This window comes from Neoarius graeffei, chromosome 7, assembly GCF_027579695.1.
Source record: "Neoarius graeffei isolate fNeoGra1 chromosome 7, fNeoGra1.pri, whole genome shotgun sequence".
Classification (NCBI taxonomy): Eukaryota; Metazoa; Chordata; class Actinopteri; order Siluriformes; family Ariidae; genus Neoarius; species Neoarius graeffei.
The window spans coordinates 23,832,282-23,852,231 of NC_083575.1; positions in this window are offsets into that span (position 1 = coordinate 23,832,282).

Here is a 19,950-nt window from a genome sequence, read left to right on the forward strand (position 1 = left end):
AAAACGTGGCATTTGGATTTCCCGGCAAACATTGATTTTCGTGACGTCGCGTGTGGGACGCCTCCCTCTGAATCCTACTCCAGCGCTGGTTTGTTTATGAGAAAACGACCTGGTGGTTTTCTGCAAATTTCTTCAACATGATCACGTAATTATTAAAATGGTTAACAGATGTATCGTAGGAGGGTGTAGCAACACCAATCACGATGGGATTAGTACTCATCGTTTCCCAAAAGACCGGACAATGAGAGAGAAATGGGAGCGCTTTGTGCGAGGCACCCAGAAGCCGAGGACCAAAGCAGAGCCGAGAAAAAGACCAAGAAAATCAGCGATTCACAAGTTGACTATTGCTAGGGTAAGAGAGACTATACTCTAAATTAGGTGTTCCTGTGTTTGTGTGGTACACGGATAATGTTATTTATTGACACACACAAAAGTAAACAACACGAAAGCGCTGGGCGATAATACACTTACCAGACTTTTTCCAGACGTGTTTTGTTATTTTATTTTTTTTCTGCTGTAGACAGATGGCCTTGTGCAAAATTACCCTTCTGGATGACTGTGTAAAGGGACATACTTTCATATATTTAAAAAAAACAAAACGAAATTGGTCCAGGATATGCACTTTAACTCTTTACCCCTTAATGACGACATATGACGACCCCGTGTCATATCCATTTCAAAATCCTCCCCCAATGGTTAGAGAAGCAGCTATGGGACCAGAAGGTTGCTGGTTCGATTCCCTAGGCCAGCAGGAATGACTGACGTGCCCTTGAGCAAGGCACCTAACCCCCAACTGCTCACCAGGCTGTATACTCTGTATGTTGTATGTCGCTCTGGATAAGAGCGTCTGCTAAATGCCATTAATGTATCGTAAAATAACGAAGCCTTATAAATAACTTTGGAGTCTTGAAACCCCACATCAACTTTTACTCTCGCGCCGTAAAGCTTTCATTAAACAATGCATTTGTTTCCAGTTCACAGAAGTTTACCTGCATGTATTTATATATTTATATATAGGTCCTGTAGCATGAGAGATGGTTTTATGATCTCCCCAGGTGCCTTTGTTCAGGAAAATTATCAAACTCTGCTCTGTGTGTGTGTGTGTGTGTTGCTCTGTATCTACAGATTGTCTGATCCAGGGCGTATCCCAGCCTCATGCCCAGTGTTCCCAGTATAGACCGTGTATGACCTGCAGTGATCCTGACCAGTGTTTCCTAAAGACGAATGAGTGAATGTATAATTATACTCATGTTTGTGTTATAACTGACCAGGTTTGTTTAGCAGCATGTTTTGGGATATGGGCTCTTCATCCCAAAACGTATGCTCCTAAAGGGTGATGATTCAGGATCAGACATGCATGCCTTCCCTGAGAATACATGAGTTTTTTAGACATGAGTCATCTGATTTTTATCTCTACAAATGCGACATGTGTTCCTGTGCTGGGTAACTCTGCCATCTGTTCACTCGAAATGCTGGTGACTCTGTGAAGTCATCTGCTGGACCACGGTCTCATGTTTCCAAAGCTTGTCCAGTTTTCCTTCGTGATGAACATTTTCCATCGTTTGTTACGAGTGCTAGTTTTCTTTATCCAGGTCAAGGCAAGTAGAAACAAGACGGTGATATACTGTAAGGCAAGTCTCCTTCAGGACTTGATATGGATCAAAAATCTCATCAATGCAAGGTTCTTTTGTCGTTGTACAGGCAGAACAACAATATAAAGTTTGAGAAATGGAAAAAAAAATCAAGCAAATCTAGCACGCACAAGATATAACATCAAACACAAGAGAATAACTTCAAATGAAATGCAACCTATTAAAATTGTATCCCATATTATTATTATTATTATTATTATTATTATTATTATTATTATTATTATTTCTTTCTTTCTCTGCTAATTGACAATTCACCTTAAAATAAGCAAATACTCGCAGTCTCAAATTGCAGACCTTTTGCCTAAACGTAAATGATCCTTGGAAAAAGTACAGTAAGTGTACACGGCTTGAAAACACATATATACATATAAACATATTGATATAATAATATTAAGTAATTGGCCAACATGTGAACATAGGAATTAAATAGATATCAAAGTCATGTTTAGGGTTTTTGGCAAATACTGTATACAGTCAGCTCCAGAATTATTGACACCCTTGGTACTAAAAAAGGCAATGGAAAAAAGTATGGTTTGGGGTTAATTATATTAATCTCGCACCAGCTCACCTAACGATTTTTTTTTTCTTTACTGGGGTTTAGTTCAGGGGACTAGGGTGGCCATGTGAAAACCTTGGTCACTGAGCTAGCCCCGCATCACAGTTCCTCCATCAGACTTAACATTAGGGGTTAGGTTCATTTCTGTACTACAATCTTTCCTTTCATGGCAGGTTCACGTTCACTATTTGTTGCCAAAAGTTCGATTTTTGTCTCATCTTACCATAAAACCTGGTTTCGGTCAACAACTCTGTCTAACAAACTTCAGGTGCTTACATTTGTGATTAACGACAAAAGCTACACTATATTGCCAAAAGTATTTGCTCACCCATCCAAATTACCGGAATCAGGTGTTCCAATCACTTCCATGTCCACAGGTGTATAAAATCAAGCGCCTCGGCATGCAGACTGTTTTTACAGTTTGGAGCTGGCCCCTTCCTCTTCCAACATGACTGTGCACCAGTGCACAAAGCAAGGTCCAGAAAGACATGGATGACAGAGTGTGGTGTGGATGAACTTGACTGGCCTGCACAGAGTCCTGACCTCAACCCGATAGAACACCTTTGGGATGAATTAGAGCGGAGACTGAGAGCCAGGCCTTCTCGTCCAACATTAGTGTCTGACCTCACAAATGCGCTTCTGGAAGAACGGTCAAACATTCCCATAAACACGCTCCTAAACCTTATGGACAGCCTTCCCAGAAGAGTTGAAGCTGTTCTAGCTGCAAAGGTTGGACCGACGTCATATTGAACCCTATGGATTAGGAACGGGATGTCACTTAAGCTCATATGTGAGTCAAGGCAGGTGAGCAAATACTTTTGGCAATATCGTGTATCTTCTGTCTGACCTTCAAATAAGTTTGTTGGAATAGAGGTGGCATCTAATTATAGATTTGGAAACCTGGTGACTCCCATCTTCTACAAATATCTGACTGTCATTCTTAGAGAAATCGTTGCATGTCTAACAGTCCTCCTCACTGTGCGTGGAGAGAGATCAAAGTCCTTCCCACGCCATGTGGCGCATAGGGCGGCACCGATCCCCATTTCCGTAGCCCTCGGCCTCTCGCCTATTACATAGCTAGGGTTACAGTGGGGGGCTGGTCCTCTGGTAACCGCGAGAGTTTGACTCCCCACTCGCATCTGTATTGCAGCGTGTCTTGCCAGACGGCAGTAGGTACCATTTTTATGATGGTCTTTGGTATGACCCAACCGTGAGTAGAACTCACGATCTCCTGATCAAGAGGCGAACACGCTAACCACTAGGCCAACTCGCGGTTGCTATGTGTGTGTGTGTGTGTGTGGGGGGGGGGATACACTTGTGTTCTCTTCCTGGCAAGATTATTACAGCTCCAGCTGTTTTTAACCCTTAATTATTGCACAGTGGATGTGGGCTTTTTTTAAGCCTTTGCCCGATTTACAAAGGTCAACAGTCTTTTGTCTTATTTCATTTGTGTGTGTATTCTTGAAACTTCCCCATGCATGTTTTTTGCATCAATTTTGCATGTTACCTCATATTTACATCTCAGTGAAACAGGAAGTCTTGAATGACTAAAACATAATATATACACAAGAACAGGCTTAAGATTTTCTGGGGTGCCAATAATTTTGACATGGGGGTTTGTTAAAAATAGAGGTGACAGGAGAATGGCCGGACTGGTTTGAGCTGAGAGAAAGGATACATGGTGAGCAGAAACGTATATCAGAACACGAAACACATTGAACCTTGAGGTATATGGACTATAGCAGAAGTTCACATCGAGTTTCACTCCTGTCAGCCAAAAACAGAGATCTGACACTGCACTGGGCACAGGCTCACCAAAAATTGGACATCTGAAGATCGGAAAAATGTCACCTGGTATGAGAAATCATAGTAGGGTCACAATTTAGCAACAGCTGCATCAACAGACTTAACCTACTTTGTGTCTACAGTTCAGGCCGGTGGGGGTGGTGTAATGCTGTGGGGAACGTTTTCTTGGCACACAGTGGGTCCCGAAAAACTAATCAAGCTTCATTTTAAAATCACAGTCTGTCTTTTCTATGGTTGCCATCCACATTCATCCCTTTATGGAGCTGATTTTATATAGAACACACTGTAAAAAAAATAGTTGAGAATACTTGAAATTTCAAGGCAACAGTCTGCATTAAGAATTTTATGTTTTGCCAATGATGTGCCCATGATAATCCAAACTATGATAAAACTGTTATCTTTATTAAGAATTCTTAATTAAGTCAATTTTCAATTCCTCATTCTGCCAACATAGATTTCTCTTTTTGCTGAACAGTGGCATTCACAGTAGTGCAAAAAGGCAATTGAGGTTATCACAATTTTTTTTTTTAGATTTTTTGGGGGGGTTTTTCACCTCTATTTGGATAGGACAGCGTAGAGACAGGAAATGAGCGGGAGAGAGACGGTGAGGGATCGGGAAATGACCTCGGGTCGGAACCGAACCCAGGTCCCCGGATTTATGGTATGGCGCCTTATCTACCTGAGCCACGACGCCCCTGAGGTTATCACAATTTATCATTAAACTATACATGCCTTTTTTCATTGTTCTACACAATTACAAAATTTTTTAAAACCCACATTGTGGGTATGGTGTCGTGGCTCAGGTGGATAAGGTGCCATGCCATAAATCCGGGGACCCAGGTTCGATTCCGACCCGAGGTCATTTCCTGTCTCTACACTGTCCTATCCAAATAAAGGTCAAAAAAGTCTGATAACCTCAATTGCCTTTTTGTACTACTGTGAATGCCACTGTTCAGCAAAAAGAGAAATCTATGTTGGCAGAATGAGGAATTGAAAATTGACTTAATTAAGAATTCTTAATAAAGATAACAGTTTTATCATAGTTTGGATTATCATGGGCACATCATTGGCAAAACATAAAATTCTTAATGCAGACTGTTGCCTTGAAATTTCAAGTATTCTCAACTATTCTTTTTTTACAGTGCATTTGTATAAAAAAAATTGCCAATTTAAAGTGTCTAGCATTCAGAACAAGCAGAGGAATGTTAACTGCCTCTTTCCCACTGTATATCTCATAAGTTTCCTTTCCTGTACTTAGCATTCTTTGAAAGATAAATTATAACTGATCATATTCCCCTTATAATGGAGCATGGCTGAGCCTCTCAAGTATCAAATGCTGGGGCAATTTGATCCAGGTCGATAAAAATGGAGGAATATCTAATGCGGAGAACATAATCTGAGGATAACATGTACCGTAACGCTTCCCTGACTAGTGCTCCATGAGACTGCATTAAATCAACCAAAACAGGACACGAATATCTGAAACACGGTTCCAAAACGTTCGCTAAAAAGAAATTATAATGATGAGGCTACAAAACCACATTCCAGCTATTGTGCTATATAAATGATTTTCTCCAAACCGTTTCAGACATGTTATAATAAAGGACGTGCATTGTAAAATCAGGAAACAATGGAGGACTGGATCAGGATGAAGAAACAGCAAGCACACCCTTGTCCACACATGCATAATGCCTATACTTCACATCCTGTTTTCGTTAAGCTAAATAACAGGCAAAAAAAAAAAAAAAAAGGCTTGTCTGACTCTTCCTGTTTCGTCACAGACTAGGAGGAGGATTCAAAGACTTTCAAGCTTAAAATATACGTATGGCTGGGACAGAATTATTTTTAATAACTTCACTGTATGGTTGTGCAGTGTTGGTTTTACAAGCTCAGCAGGTTTTCATCATAAAAAGAAGAAGGAATATTTCACTAATACAATGCCAAAACAAACTCATGTCAAAGACCTAACCTTACCGAGATTAATTCTGGTTAAATTCAGGGCTTTTAATGAATTGTTGTGAGGCAAGTGGAGTAAATCTGAGTTATTATTTTAGATTACGTCCAGGATTGAGCTTTAATTGCGTTGGAGAACGTAAACAGGTTTGAAGCAAAGGAGAACATTCTAGCACATACACTTTTACCTGCATGAATCAGCAATTTTATAAAATTAGCTAATTTCAATGATTAATTTGAAAAAAAAATCTACCCTGAAAGACCTGCATATATATATATATATATATATATATATATATATATATATATATGAGTGATTCCACGCTTATGGGTACTGAAATGGGGACATGAACTTATTCACCTAAAACCATTTCTTTTTTTACCATCAGGTCACAAAACATGTAATCTTTAATGAATGATATGTTAAAAGATAACTTTAATTTTCTGAGATGTAATAAAAACATATTTATATGCCAAAGTCAAGCCTATGAGTTCCAAAATGATGTCTGTTCCATTACTTCTGTTACGATTGTCCATCTCGCGTCTGTTACAAATTAATTACAATCTAGCTATATACCATGTTAATCTTATTGAAAGAATGTGTATGTTTATTCTACTGCACATGTTTATTAATTATATTTGCTAAAACATCGCCTTCCTATGTTTCAAAAAGTAATTCTACATTGTTAAAATTGAGAATATATATGTCCACAACACTTCTGTTACGTTCTGACTTTGGCATATAAATATGTTTTTATTACATCTCAGAAAATTAAAGTTATCTTTTAACATATCATTCATTAAAGATTACATGTTTTGTGACCTGATGGTAAAAAAAAGAAATGGTTTTAGGTGAATTTTTAAAAATAAGTTTATGTCCCCATTTCAGTACCCATAAGCGTGGAATCACTCATATATATATGTATATATGTTATTTACCAGCTGGGAGGTCTGTATCGTGAAATACCGTGACCAAGGTCTTGAAAGTACTGAGCGAGTCCCTCTGGGCCGAGGTCAGTATTCAAGGCCGAGGTCACGGTATTTCACCATACGGACCGACCTTAAGCTGGTAAATAATATATTTATTTTTTCTTTACCAAATTCTAACAGAAAACGAGAGCGCCCGAAAGGGAAAACCGAGCCGAGCCGCCATTTTGAATCCTCATTCACAGCTGTAATGCAAATGGCTTCCTCCTCGGTATACAAGTGCACTTCCATGGCAGGAAAAAAAACTACATTTTGCCGCCTATGTAGTCCCATATTTATACAAATAGGAGTCATTCAGGATTCAGCCATGTTTTTGCTTGGCGTTAGCAAGTTACAGGTTTTTAGCTTTCTCCTGAAATGTTTTCTTTTATTTCATCTTTCTCAGGATAGTAAAACTCACTTTCGCTGTGAACACTGTCATTATCGCTATCCATGCTGTAAAATTAATGCTATTCTCCTGAGAAATGCGAAAATAAATGTTGACAAAAATTGCTTTTATGTTTGTTGTTGTTATGAACGAGCGAGTTGCCAGAGGTCCGTAACCGGGGTCCGTAACTGGGGTCCGTATCGTAGGATACGGACCCACTCGCCAGCCAATCAGAGCACGGGATTTGATGGAAACCGGACCGCGAAAAAAATAATTACCTTTATTATTAAAATATGATCTTCAATCGCATCCCAGGCTGATTTTTATTATCAAACTGGTTACATTTCACAAACAGTTCAACACACAGTTTGTTACATTACCCACAATACCATCTGACTCCCTGCTGATTGTGGTGCCAATCCTTGCTTCAGCTCTATCTAAAGAGAGCAATGCAGTGCAGCAGCACTTTAGTGCAAATACAGTGGCGATGTTCACATGCTGGCGTATCTTATATTCATCTGGAAGATTAAGTATGGCATCCACTAGATGGCATGTCAGAACCAAAACGTCTCTGTCCATCTGCTTTCCAAGGATTTTCAAGCAATTTCATTAACAGAAACATTCAACAGACCCACGAGCTCTGTTTCTCTTTAAACCTGTTTGTTGTCATTGGGCTGTGTCTCAGTTTGAAAACTCTCATCTTAGATTTAAAAGTATTCACTAATCTAGAAATCCAGAAAACTGGTTCTCAGAGTTTTAAGAGTTTTTTAAAGTTCAAACACTAACTGTAATAGGAAATAGGATAGCTACAATGGTGTATTAGGGACACCATTATGTATGTATGTACATGTTTAAAAAAAAAGGGAGCTGAAGCTTTTTTTTCTCATATTATGAAAAAAAAAATTCAGAATTTCTGAGATTAAAGTCGTAAATTTACGAGAAAAAACTCTGATATCCTCTGAGATTATGAAGTCATAAATTTAGGAGAAAACACCACAGAAATTCAGAGAAAAAAATATCGGAAATTCTAAGATTAAAAAGTCACAAATTTACAGTACAAGAAAACCACTCTCGTGCTTCCGAGCTTCCCGGCTGCAGTGCATTCTGGGCAATGCAGTTGAAAATCTCTTAGTGCTTTCTTCTTGTACATTGCATGATCGAGGAGGAAAGACTGCATTTTCTATAACTTTCAGCTCAGTCTTGGTGTCTGTGGTGTGATGATGTTGATCTAACCTCGCAAAGTGAAGCAATCTGGTTCCGTAACAAACAAAAAATACTATTTTCCAAGGGTTTTTTTCTCATAAATTTGTGACTTTTTAATCTCAGAATTTCTGAGTTTTTTCATGTAATTTTGTGACTCTTTTCATCTTGGAATTTCTGAGATTTTTCTTGCAAATTTGTGATTGTTTTAATCTCAGAATTTCTGAGTTTTTTCTCGTAAATTAATGACTTTTTAAGTTTGGAATTTCTGATTTTTTTCTCATGAAGTTCTTGGCTTTTTAATCTCAGAATTTCTGAGGTTTTTTTCTCACAAAGTTCTTGACTTTTTAATCTCAGAATTTCTGAGTTTTTTCTTGTAAGTTTGTGACTTTTTAATCTCAGAATTTCTGAGGGTTTTTTTTCATAAAGTTCTTGTCTTTTTAATCTCAAAATTTCTGAGTTTTTATCCCCCGCTGGCCAAAAGGCCTAAAGGGGGATTATGTCATTGTGATGTCCATCCATCCATCCATCCATCTGTTCATCCGTCCCAGGAAGGGTACGCACCTTCTGAAACCAACTCCTCTCACAATTTTTGGAGGAATTTCACAAAACTTGACAGGATTCTTTGTTATATGTCGGTAATACACGTATTGTAATTTCGTTCAATTCAGTCACATTTTACCAGAGTTACAGCCCTTGATTACCAAACTTGTACTTTGACAATTTCATGAAAGTGTACTCGTCTTCTGAAATCAATTCCTCTCAATTTTTGCAGGAAATTTCCAAAACTTTGCAAAAGGCTTTGGTATGTCGTTGATGCGCATATTACAATTTCATTCAATTCGGTTGCATTTCACCAGAGTTACAGCCCTTGATTACCAAACTTGTACTTCGGCAATTTCATGAGAGTGTATTAAGCACTTATAGCATAGCTATAGTTGCCTGCGGGGGATATCGTGCTCTCAGAGCACTCTTGATTCTCATAAAGTTCTTGACTTTTTAATCTCAGAATGTCTGAGTTTTTCCTTGTAAGTTTGTGACTTTTTAATTTTGGAATTTCTGAGTTTTTTCTCATAAAGTTCTTGACTTTTTAATCTCAGAATTTCTGAATTTTTTTCCTCATAAGTTTGTGACTTTTTTAATCTCAGAAAATGTCACAGGGTTTTTTTTTTCTTACAAATTTCTGACTTTAATCTCAGAAATTCTGAGGGTTTTTGTTCTCAGAATATTACCCCTTCCTTCAGCTCTGTATTTTTTTAACCTACAATGACCCTAAAACACTGTCACAGAAAGCTGGAAGTAAAGCTCAGGAATATGTTATATAAGCATGAGATTTGAGACACAATGTTAATTTGTTCAGTAATGCCTTTTTTTTTAACCCAACAGTAATGCAAACATGCAGTTCCTCTATGCAGGTCCTAAAATGGTGTATTATTATTATTATTATTACATGCAATCAGCTCCAGAATTACTGGCACCCTTTAACAGCTTGGTGTAAATAAAACAACAATTAATGTTTCACTCAAAAACTGGAGAAACTCTTGAACTTTTCTCTAACAAAGATCATTATCGTGTCTTCTCTAAAAAAAAAAAATCCATGTGGCTAAATTAATGGCACCCCTACCAAATATTTCAAATAATTACACAACACAAAATTCTTTAATTAAATTATTCTCAGTCTCAAATCTGTGGTTGCCTATCCCTGTTTTCCTGTGGTATAAATATAGGATTAGACACAAACACCTTCGGTCCTATTCCAAATAGTACCCGCACCCCAGCAGTCCTCCTCCAAGTTCCTTTAATGATGATTCAGTTTTGTTTGTTGATTCATGCTTTGTTGCTGTCTACCTACTTGCAATGACTGGTCCATGTTAATAATCACACACAGACAGTGGATGATTCAGCATCGATGTAAGCATTGCCCAAGATCTCATCAGGGGGTGTAGAAGGTGCTGGTCAGCACTCTCTTGGACCCCAAACAGAGAAGTGAGAAATCTTGTAATCTCGCACACAATGCCATGGGCACATGCAAATGAGGTCCCCTAGACTTCAATTTGGGGTATCAGGTTTGTCATCTATTCCCATTGGGGAAAAGCAAAGAGCATTCCACATAAAGGAGACAGACGGTTGTTAACCGCAAGTCAAATAAGAGCTATAAAAAATTAATAAGGTTTTAAGAAATACCATGAAGCACTATCAGTGGTATAAGCTAAAACATTTCAAATATATGGAAAGGATTATATTTTGCCCAGAAGTAGTGATGTGAACAGTGAGAAGGGTGGTGATGAAAGCAAAGAAGAACCCATCAATCAGATTTTTCAGATTCTCAGTTGGTAAAAATCAACTCTTAAACATAACCTCCATAAGAAAATACTGTTTGGAAGAATTGCTTATAATTAAAATATAATGACGATTCAAGCTTATGAAATGTTGAAGCTTCTTATTTATATTATACTGGCTATTTGTTTTTGCTTATTTTCATGAAAAGTACCAGTAATTCTGGTGTTGGCTATAGACTGGTGTACAGTGTCTTGCAAAAGTATTCATCCCCCTTGGTGTTTGTCCTGTTTTGTCGCATTACTAGCTGGAATTAAATTGGATTTTTGGAGGGTTAGCACCATTTGATTTACACAACATGCCTACCACTTTAAAACTGAAAATTGTTGGGTTTTTTGTGACACAAACAATGATTAAGATGAAAAAACAGAAATCTGGAGTGTGCATAGGTATTCGCCCCCCAAAGTCAATACTTTGTAGAGCCACCTTTTGCAGCAATTCCAGCTGCAAGTCTCTTGGGGTATGTCTCTATTAGCTTAGCACATCTAGCCACTGGGATTTTTGCCCATTCCTCAAGGCAAAACTGCTCCAACTCCTTCAAGTTAGATGGGTTGCGTTGGTGTACAGCAATCTTCAAGTTATGCCACAGATTCTCAATTGGATTGAGGTCTGGGCTTTGATTAGACCATTCCAAGACATTTAAATGTTTCCCTTTAAACCACTCCAGTGTAGCTTTAGCAGTATGTTTAGGGTCATTGTCCTGCTGGAATGTGAACCTTCGTCCCAGTCTCAAACCTCTGGTTGACTCAAACAGGTTTTCCTCCAGAATTGCCCTGTATTTAGTGCCATCCATCTTTCCTTCAGTCCTGACCAGCTTTCCTGTCCCTGCAGATGAAAAACATCCCCACAGCATGATGCTGCCACCACCATGCTTCACTGTAGGAATGGTGTTCTCAGGGTGATGGGAAGTGTTGGGTTTGTGCCACACGTGGCGTTTCCCACGATGGCCAAAAAGTTCCATTTTAGCCTCATCTGACCAGAGAATCTTCTTCCATGTGTTTTGGGAGTCTGACATATGCTGTTGGGCAAACTCCAAATGTGTTTTCTTTTTTTTTTCTTGAAGCAATGGCTTTTTTCTGGCCACTCTTCCATAAAGCCCCACTCTGTGGAGTGTACGGCTTAAAGTGGTCCTATGGGCAGATACTCCCATCTCTGCTGTAGATCTTTGCAGCTCCTTCAGTGTTATCTTTGGTGTCTTTGTTGCATCTCTGATTAATGCCCTCCTTGCCCGGTCTGTGAGTTTTGGTGGGTAGCCTTCTCTTGTCAGGTTTGTAGTGGTGCCATGTTCTTTCCATTTTGCTATAATGGATTTAATGGTGCTCCGTGGGATATTCAAAGTTTGGGATATTTTTTATAACCCAACCCTGATCTATACTTCTCCACAACTTTGTCTCTGACCTGTTTGGAGGCTCCTTGGTTTTCATGTTGCTTGCTTAGTAGTGCTGCAGAGTCAGGGTCCTTCCAGAACAGGCTGATTCATATCGACATCATGTGACAGATCATGTGACACTTTGATTGCACACAGGTGGCTCTTAACCAACGAATTACGTGACTTGTGAAGTGAATTGGTTGGAGCAGCTCTTATTTAGGGGTTTCATACGAAAGGGGGTGAATACCTATGCACACTCCCGATTTCTGTTTTTTCAACTTAATTGTTGTTTGTGTCATGGTAGGCATGTTGTGTAAATCAAATAGTGTTAACCCTCTAAAAATCCATTTTAATTCCAGCTTGAAATGCGACAAAACAGGATAAACACAAAGAGGGATGAATACTTTTGTAAGACACTGTATATTACATAAAGTGATCATGCAGAATTTATACAGTAGCATGTTGTAAATAGCTAGTGCTGAAAATAAGAATGCATGCATATATAAGAGGCGGCGGCCCCAGTAATGCATGTTGAATTGTTTCAGAGAGATGCTGGGCAGATCCTTAGAGTCATAAGTTTTGGGTGTAAGTGTGAATGTGAAGTTTTAATTAACAATTATTCGCTGAAGCTGAAGTGAATATCAGTGAATAATAACCGAGACGAAATTGAGGTTATTATTCACCGATATTCACTGAGCCTGAAGCGGATACCTCTTTCAGTATTAATACACAGGTGATTATTTAAAAAAAAAATCGTATTTTAAAAAAAAATCATTTATTTTAAACTTCAAAATCGGCATGCAAATGTAATAATGGTGCGGCGCAGACTTGTGCGTCACTTATCTACGCTGAGTCACATAAAATACTTTGTTTTGAAACAGATAAAATAAATCACAATTCCACCTTACCTTTGAATAATTTTAGACCAAACTTCAGAGCATCTTTAGTGCTTTGAGGAACAGCATTTTCTTTCATCATTTGTAATTCTTCCTCACTTACGGTGACAAAACGATTGGCTGCCGTTTTGCCGAGTCGCTCGAGGTGAGTATCAAGAAATAATTCGAATCATTCAACCAATCAGGGCACGATTTCTTATAATCACCTCCATATTTATACTAATGCATTTTAACATCTAGATCAGGGGTTCTCAAACATTTGCGATCTGGGCCCCCCTCCCGAAAAAAGATAGATAAGCTATTATTATTATTATTATTGGGCTGTTTTTTTTATTGTTGTGTATTATTGTATTATTACAGTGTTAGACAACCCAGTCTGAGACTGAAAAGGTTCAATTTTGCCCTATATCCTTTTAAAAATTTCTGGATCCAGATGCAGTTCCGGATCACCTCCAAAATGTAAGTTCTTCACTGGGCCAAGACACGTATCTAGTAAAATTTTCATGAAAATCCGTCTGTACATTTTTTTCTGCAAAGTTGCTAACAAACAAACACATGAATGAACAAACAAACTCTACAGGAGAACCGAAGGTAGTGTTAACGAATGTCTCAGTGTGACACATGAGCCTGCTTTGTTTGGCAGAGTTCTCGAATTCTCGGCTCGATTTTAGTTCAACGCAGCCTCAGGTCATCCTCAATCTGTGCACGATTGCGGTACTTAGTTTTGAGCGCGGTCAGTTTTGAAACGCCTGCCCCACACAAGTATGTTGACGCGAACGGTAGGAGACTTTGACTACGTTCAGACTGGACCCTGAAACGACCCATATCCGATTTTTTTGCCCATATGCGACCTGTATCCGATTTGTTATTGACTATCTGAACGACACAGATCCGATTTTTTTCACATGCGACCCAGGCCGCTTGGATATGTGGTCCGAATTCCGATGCATATCCGTTATTTTCACATGCGACTGCAGTCTGACCGGACAGGTCGCATTCATGCGACCTACACGTCATCAACAAGAGACAAACGTCACTATTCTGCGTTGGCTAATCCCACCTCTTTGGTGGAAAACAACATTTGTACAGTTTTCAGAATTTAAATAGACTTTTATAGAATTGATCAAGCTAATGGTGGATATGGTAGGGACCTGGATGTTGATCTGTTAGCCGGATTAAATAAAACAGTTTCTATAACTGATTTATAACTTAAACCATCCTGTATTACAAGATTATAAGATTGTTCTGGAAATTTCCAGTAATTTGACACCTTCGGTCTCATTAGTCTGCTGCCCACATTAATCAGATTATTGTGTGAGTTCCGCCGCCGCCACAAAAACCACATCGCCAGGTCTCGCCTCATCTCCAGGCTTTACTTGCAGACTTGAAGAGTGCGCTTTTTTTTGTTTACGTATTACGTAGATGTGCTTATTACGTGTCAATTTGCGCATGCGGGACACTTTTGGGTCGTTTTCCGTTCATATCGGAGATCGCATACAAGTCTCATATAATTGGTAATGTGAACGGCCTAACAAAAAAATCGGATTTCACGACAAATCGGATATGGGTCGTTTCAGGTTGCAGTCTGAACGTAGTGTTTTTAAGGCAACGTCACAGAGCTGGGGGTCCTCCTGCATCATTGTTACCCAGAAGGATGTCAGAGAACAGGTGCTAAAAAGGTGCTTCAGCCTGTGAAGGTGATCTGCAGCTGATTGAAAAATAGAGGAGAAATTACTGCCGCGTGCCTCAGTGATGAAGTCTGCGAGGCTGGGGAACAATTTCCAACAATTACGCGGACAAGGTTTTGGATGAAAGCATCCACTCTGTCAGCAAAGACCAACACATTGGAATCTCGGCCTTGCAAAGACAGATTCAAACTATTCAGTCTGTCAAACCTGTCGACCAAATACGACAAGGAAGCTAGCCACTGGGAATCATGGAGGTGCTTGGCTAGTTCCGAATTGTTTTCGGTCAAAAACGACTTCACCTCTTCTCGCAGCTCATACAAGCGCTGTAACGCTCTCCCTCTGGAAAGCCAGCGAACCTCTGTATGCAAGAGCAGCTGTTCATGCCCAGAACCCATTTCCTGACAGAGGACCCCGAATAACCGTGAGTTCAATGGACGCAACTTAATGTAATTTATCATCTGAACTGTTGAAGCACAGACTGGAAGAGCGGTGGACGTGGTGCCAGTGACAGAAAAAACGTATTGTAAATAACTTTCGTCATATTTGCTGAGTTTTGTTTTTTTTGGGAACTGGTGCATCAGTGGGACCAGCTCTTTTTTTCACGAATTAGAAATTTGTCCATACTGTTTATTAACCCAATAAAAGGTCGTTATGCTGTAAGTGTGAACGTAGCAAAGGGACTTGCTCAGCTAAGAATGCTAGCACCTTACCACCAGGCACCAGACTTACTGTAGCGCCGCTAAAACGAGCAATCTACAAACCGTGCTTAATGTAATTAAGTTAAAATATAATTAACTGTGATACGGTGCTGGACCTTACAATTTTTAATCGAAGATGGAGGAAAGAGAGAAAAAAGTAGGAGAAAGCTTAAAGAAAAGAAAAAGAGTTGACAAGTAGGAAAGAGAGATGATAAGATCGGATTTAAATGGAGTTTTAAAGCGAGAAAAGAGGGCTGAAATAGTCTTTAAAAAGGCTGTTTAAATTATTACTGCAATAGCAGTGCTGGAAGGCTAGCTACATATGCAAGCATATAGCCTTTAAAAAGGCTGTTGGTAAAAGGGAATTGAAAAGCTAATAGTAGGCTATACGAAAGCTGCAATGGTACAAGCTCGACTCGATTGCACAGTGGTGTGTTTCCGATGTCTGTGATCTCTTATGTACTTGAGGTGTGTCTATAAAAGTTCCTTGCTGAGATTTCAAATAATAACTCTCCGTTTTCACTGGCTGGACTGAAGATGAAGACGTTCGTTATTTGTTGGTGCAACTGTAAACCAGCCCCTTGCATTTGCCACTGAGCAGTCTGTGACCACACGCCCCACTCGCCGAGTGTCCGCGCCCTCCCAGTTTGAGAACCACTGATAGATGTACAGTGGTGCTTGAAAGTTTGTGAACCCTTTAGAATTTTCTATATTTCTGCATAAATATGACCTAAAACATCATCAGATTTTCACACAAGTCCTAAAAGTAGATAAAGAGAACCCAGTTAAACAAATGAGACAAAAATATTATACTTGGTCATTTATTTATTGAGGAAAATGATCCAATATTACATATCTGTGAGTGGCAAAAGTATATGAACCTTTGCTTTCAGTATCTGGTGTGACCCTCTTGTGCAGCAATAACTGCAACTAAACGTTTCCGGTAACTGTTGATCAGTCCTGCACACCGGCTTGGAGGAATTTTAGCCCGTTCCTCCGTACAGAACAGCTTCAACTCTGGGATGTTGGTGGGTTTCCTCACATGAACTGCTCGCTTCAGGTCCTTCCACAACATTTCGATTGGATTAAGGTCAGGACTTTGACTTGGCCATTCCAAAACATTCACTTTATTCTTCTTTAACCATTCTTTGGTAGAACGACTTGTGTGCTTAGGGTCGTTGTCTTGCTGCATGACCCACCTTCTCTTGAGATTCAGGTCATGGACAGATGTTCTGACATTTTCCTTTAGAATTCGCTGATGAATTCTAAAGGAAAATGTCTGAATTCTGACGAATTCCTTCTGAATTCGTATAATTCAGAATTCATTGTTCCATCAATGATGGCAAGCCATCCTGGCCCAGATGCAGCAAAACAGGCCCAAACCATGATACTACCACCACCATGTTTCACAGATGGGATAAGGTTCTTATGCTGGAATGCAGTGTTTTCCTTTCTCCAAACATAACGCTTCTCATTTAAACCAAAAAGTTCTATTTTGGTCTCATCCGTCCACAAAACATTTTTCCAATAGCCTTCTGGCTTGTCCACGTGATCTTTAGCAAACTGCAGGCGAGCAGCAATGTTCTTTTTGGAGAGCAGTGGCTTTCTCCTTGCAACCCTGCCATGCACACCATTGTTGTTCAGTGTTCTCCTGATGGTGGACTCATGAACATTAACATTAGCCAATGTGAGAGAGGCCTTCAGTTGCTTAGAAGTTACCCTGGGGTCCTTTGTGACCTCGCCGACTATTACACGCCTTGCTCTTGGAGTGATCTTTGTTGGTCGACCACTCCTGGGGAGGGTAACAATGGTCTTGAATTCCCTCCATTTGCACACAATCTGTCTGACTGTGGATTGGTGGAGTCCAAACTCTTTAGAGATGGTTTTGTAACCTTTTCCAGTCTGATGAGCATCAACAACACTTTTTCTGAGGTCCTCAGAAATCTCCTTTGTTCGTGCCATGATACACTTCCACAAACGTGTTGTGAAGATCAGACTTTGATAGATCCCTGTTCTTTAAATAAAACAGGGTGCCCACTCACACCTGATTGTCATCCCACTGATTGAAAACACCTGACTCTAATTTCACCTTCAAATTAACTGCGATTCCTAGAGGTTCACATACTTTTGCCACTCACAGATATGTAACATTGGATCATTTTCCTCAATAAATAAATGACCAAGTATAATATTTTTTGTCTCATTTGTTTAACTGGGTTCTCTTTGTCTACTTTTAGGACTTGTGTGAAAATCTGATGATGTTTTAGGTCATATTTATGCAGAAATGTAGAAAATTCTAAAGGGTTCACAAACTTTCAAGCACCACTGTAGTTGTAAAATGCCTAACCCTTAACCCACAGACAAAATCATCAACACCGCACTCTTAGAAGACAAGTTGTTGTTGGGTTTGTTTGTTTTTTCCAGTTTGTGTGAACCCTTAAATGTTCAGATTAGCCCAGGCTTTTCTAGTGGTGTATTATAATAGTTTAAAAAGTAGTGTTTCCATATATGATCAGTTTACCTACTATTCCAATAAGCTACATGTAAAGGTTGTCATTTTTTCCAGTCATTATATAGCATACAGTATATTAATGAAACATTGAATTGAAACTCATTCTGAACATTCATATCACACACCCCAGTAAAATCATGCTAGGTTTTAACCTATGACCTGAACAAAACTCATCTAAATTGATTCATGGCATATGAGCTAAATAGCAATCAGCCCAAGGACCCGTGTTCAGCATTCCCCTACAAATCAATGGAGTTTATCAGGAAGATCAATGCTACATTTTTGCACAAGTTACCTTTTAGTGTTTAACTATTATGGATTAGTTCCTGGCTATAAATACATCTATTGTTCTGTTTAAAAACTAGAGTCAATTCCTCTTGGAGTGCACAATTCGACGCCCTGGATCTCTGTGTAGAGTGTCACAATGACCATTTCGTTCCCAGAAAAAGCTCCCAGTGAGAATCCCTGGAGAAGGTTGGAACCAATAACCATCCAAAGAACCTTTGAGGAACCATTTATTTGTAACTGTTTAACCTTTCAAGGGTTAATTCAGTACTTCTGGGGTCTGTAAAGCTTTGGTAGAGGTCTGTGACTTTTAACTGTTAAAGGAGAACTGAAGTCATTTTTAAACTTGCTTTATTTCTTAATTAACGTGTTATTCAATTCCGTTTTCGGTTTTAGTAACCTTATATCGTGGCTCGTATTGGCAACTAATTGTAATTAAATATTATACTTATCGGCCTATTCGGGTTTTAGCCGTGTTGAATTTAGTTCGTTTGGCCCACGGCGGGCGTCGCTTATCGGCGCGATCTTCACCAGACTTGTGCGAGACTTCGAAACGTCAAGTGTCAGCCAGGTGTCAGTGCCGCCATTTTGAAAACTCTTTTCCAAACGAAGTATTGCACAAAAACGAGTTTAAATGACGATTACTGCCTACTTTTTTCAAACTTTCCTGATTGCTATCGAAACAAAACAAATTTCCGGCTTGATTACATCAGCGTTCAAAAGAGGGCGCGTGCATCTTTTGACAACGTTGGCAGATGTTGCTCTGTGTCTGAAATCGCTCCCTACTCACTATACAGGGCACTATATAGTGAGGACGCCATTTTGTAGTGCTGTCCGAAACCTTAGTGAGGATTATTTACACCCGATATAGTGCACTCAAAGTATCCCACAATGCATCACGAAAAGTAGTGTACAACGATGGTCACTAACCAAAGTAATATATTCCATCGTGTATTGCGGTCGCACTGAAAGAAATCAAATTAAAAGTCTCAAATTTGATTTAATCAAAGGCAGCGGCAAAGAAGAAAGTATTCAGCCTTGATTTAAAAAGAACTGAAAGATGCAGGTACTTTGTATTGATTAATGTGGGAAATGCACTCAGTATAATATGGATTTATTATTTTGAAAACCCACCAGCCGACTAATCTGGCACGTTTTAATTGTGCGACAGTAATGATGTAAATACCAGCGCGGTGGAGTAGTGTCCGAAAGCGTTTTTTCATTTTACCAGTGAGCTCACTATTTAGTCCTCTGTATAGGGAGGAGTAGGGAGTAGTGAACGAGTGAGAGATTTCCGACACAGGGTTGGTCACTTTGATTTCCGCTGTACATTTTACTTCCGTCCTACGATGTCTCGCACAGGTCTCAACGAATCTCGTTTACGCCCATTGCTTTGACATATATGGACTGATATATTACAGAGCATATTTCAAACACTCAGAACTTGCTATAGCAGCAACAAGATAGCGATCAAAAATGCATTCCGATATTTAATAAAATGACATAATTTGGCGGCACGGTGGTGTAGTGGTTAGCACTGTCGCCTCACAGCAAGAAGGTTCTGGGTTCGAGCCCCGTGGCCGGCGAGGGCCTTTCTGTGCGGAGTTTGCATGTTCTCCCCGTGTCCGCGTGGGTTTCCTCCGG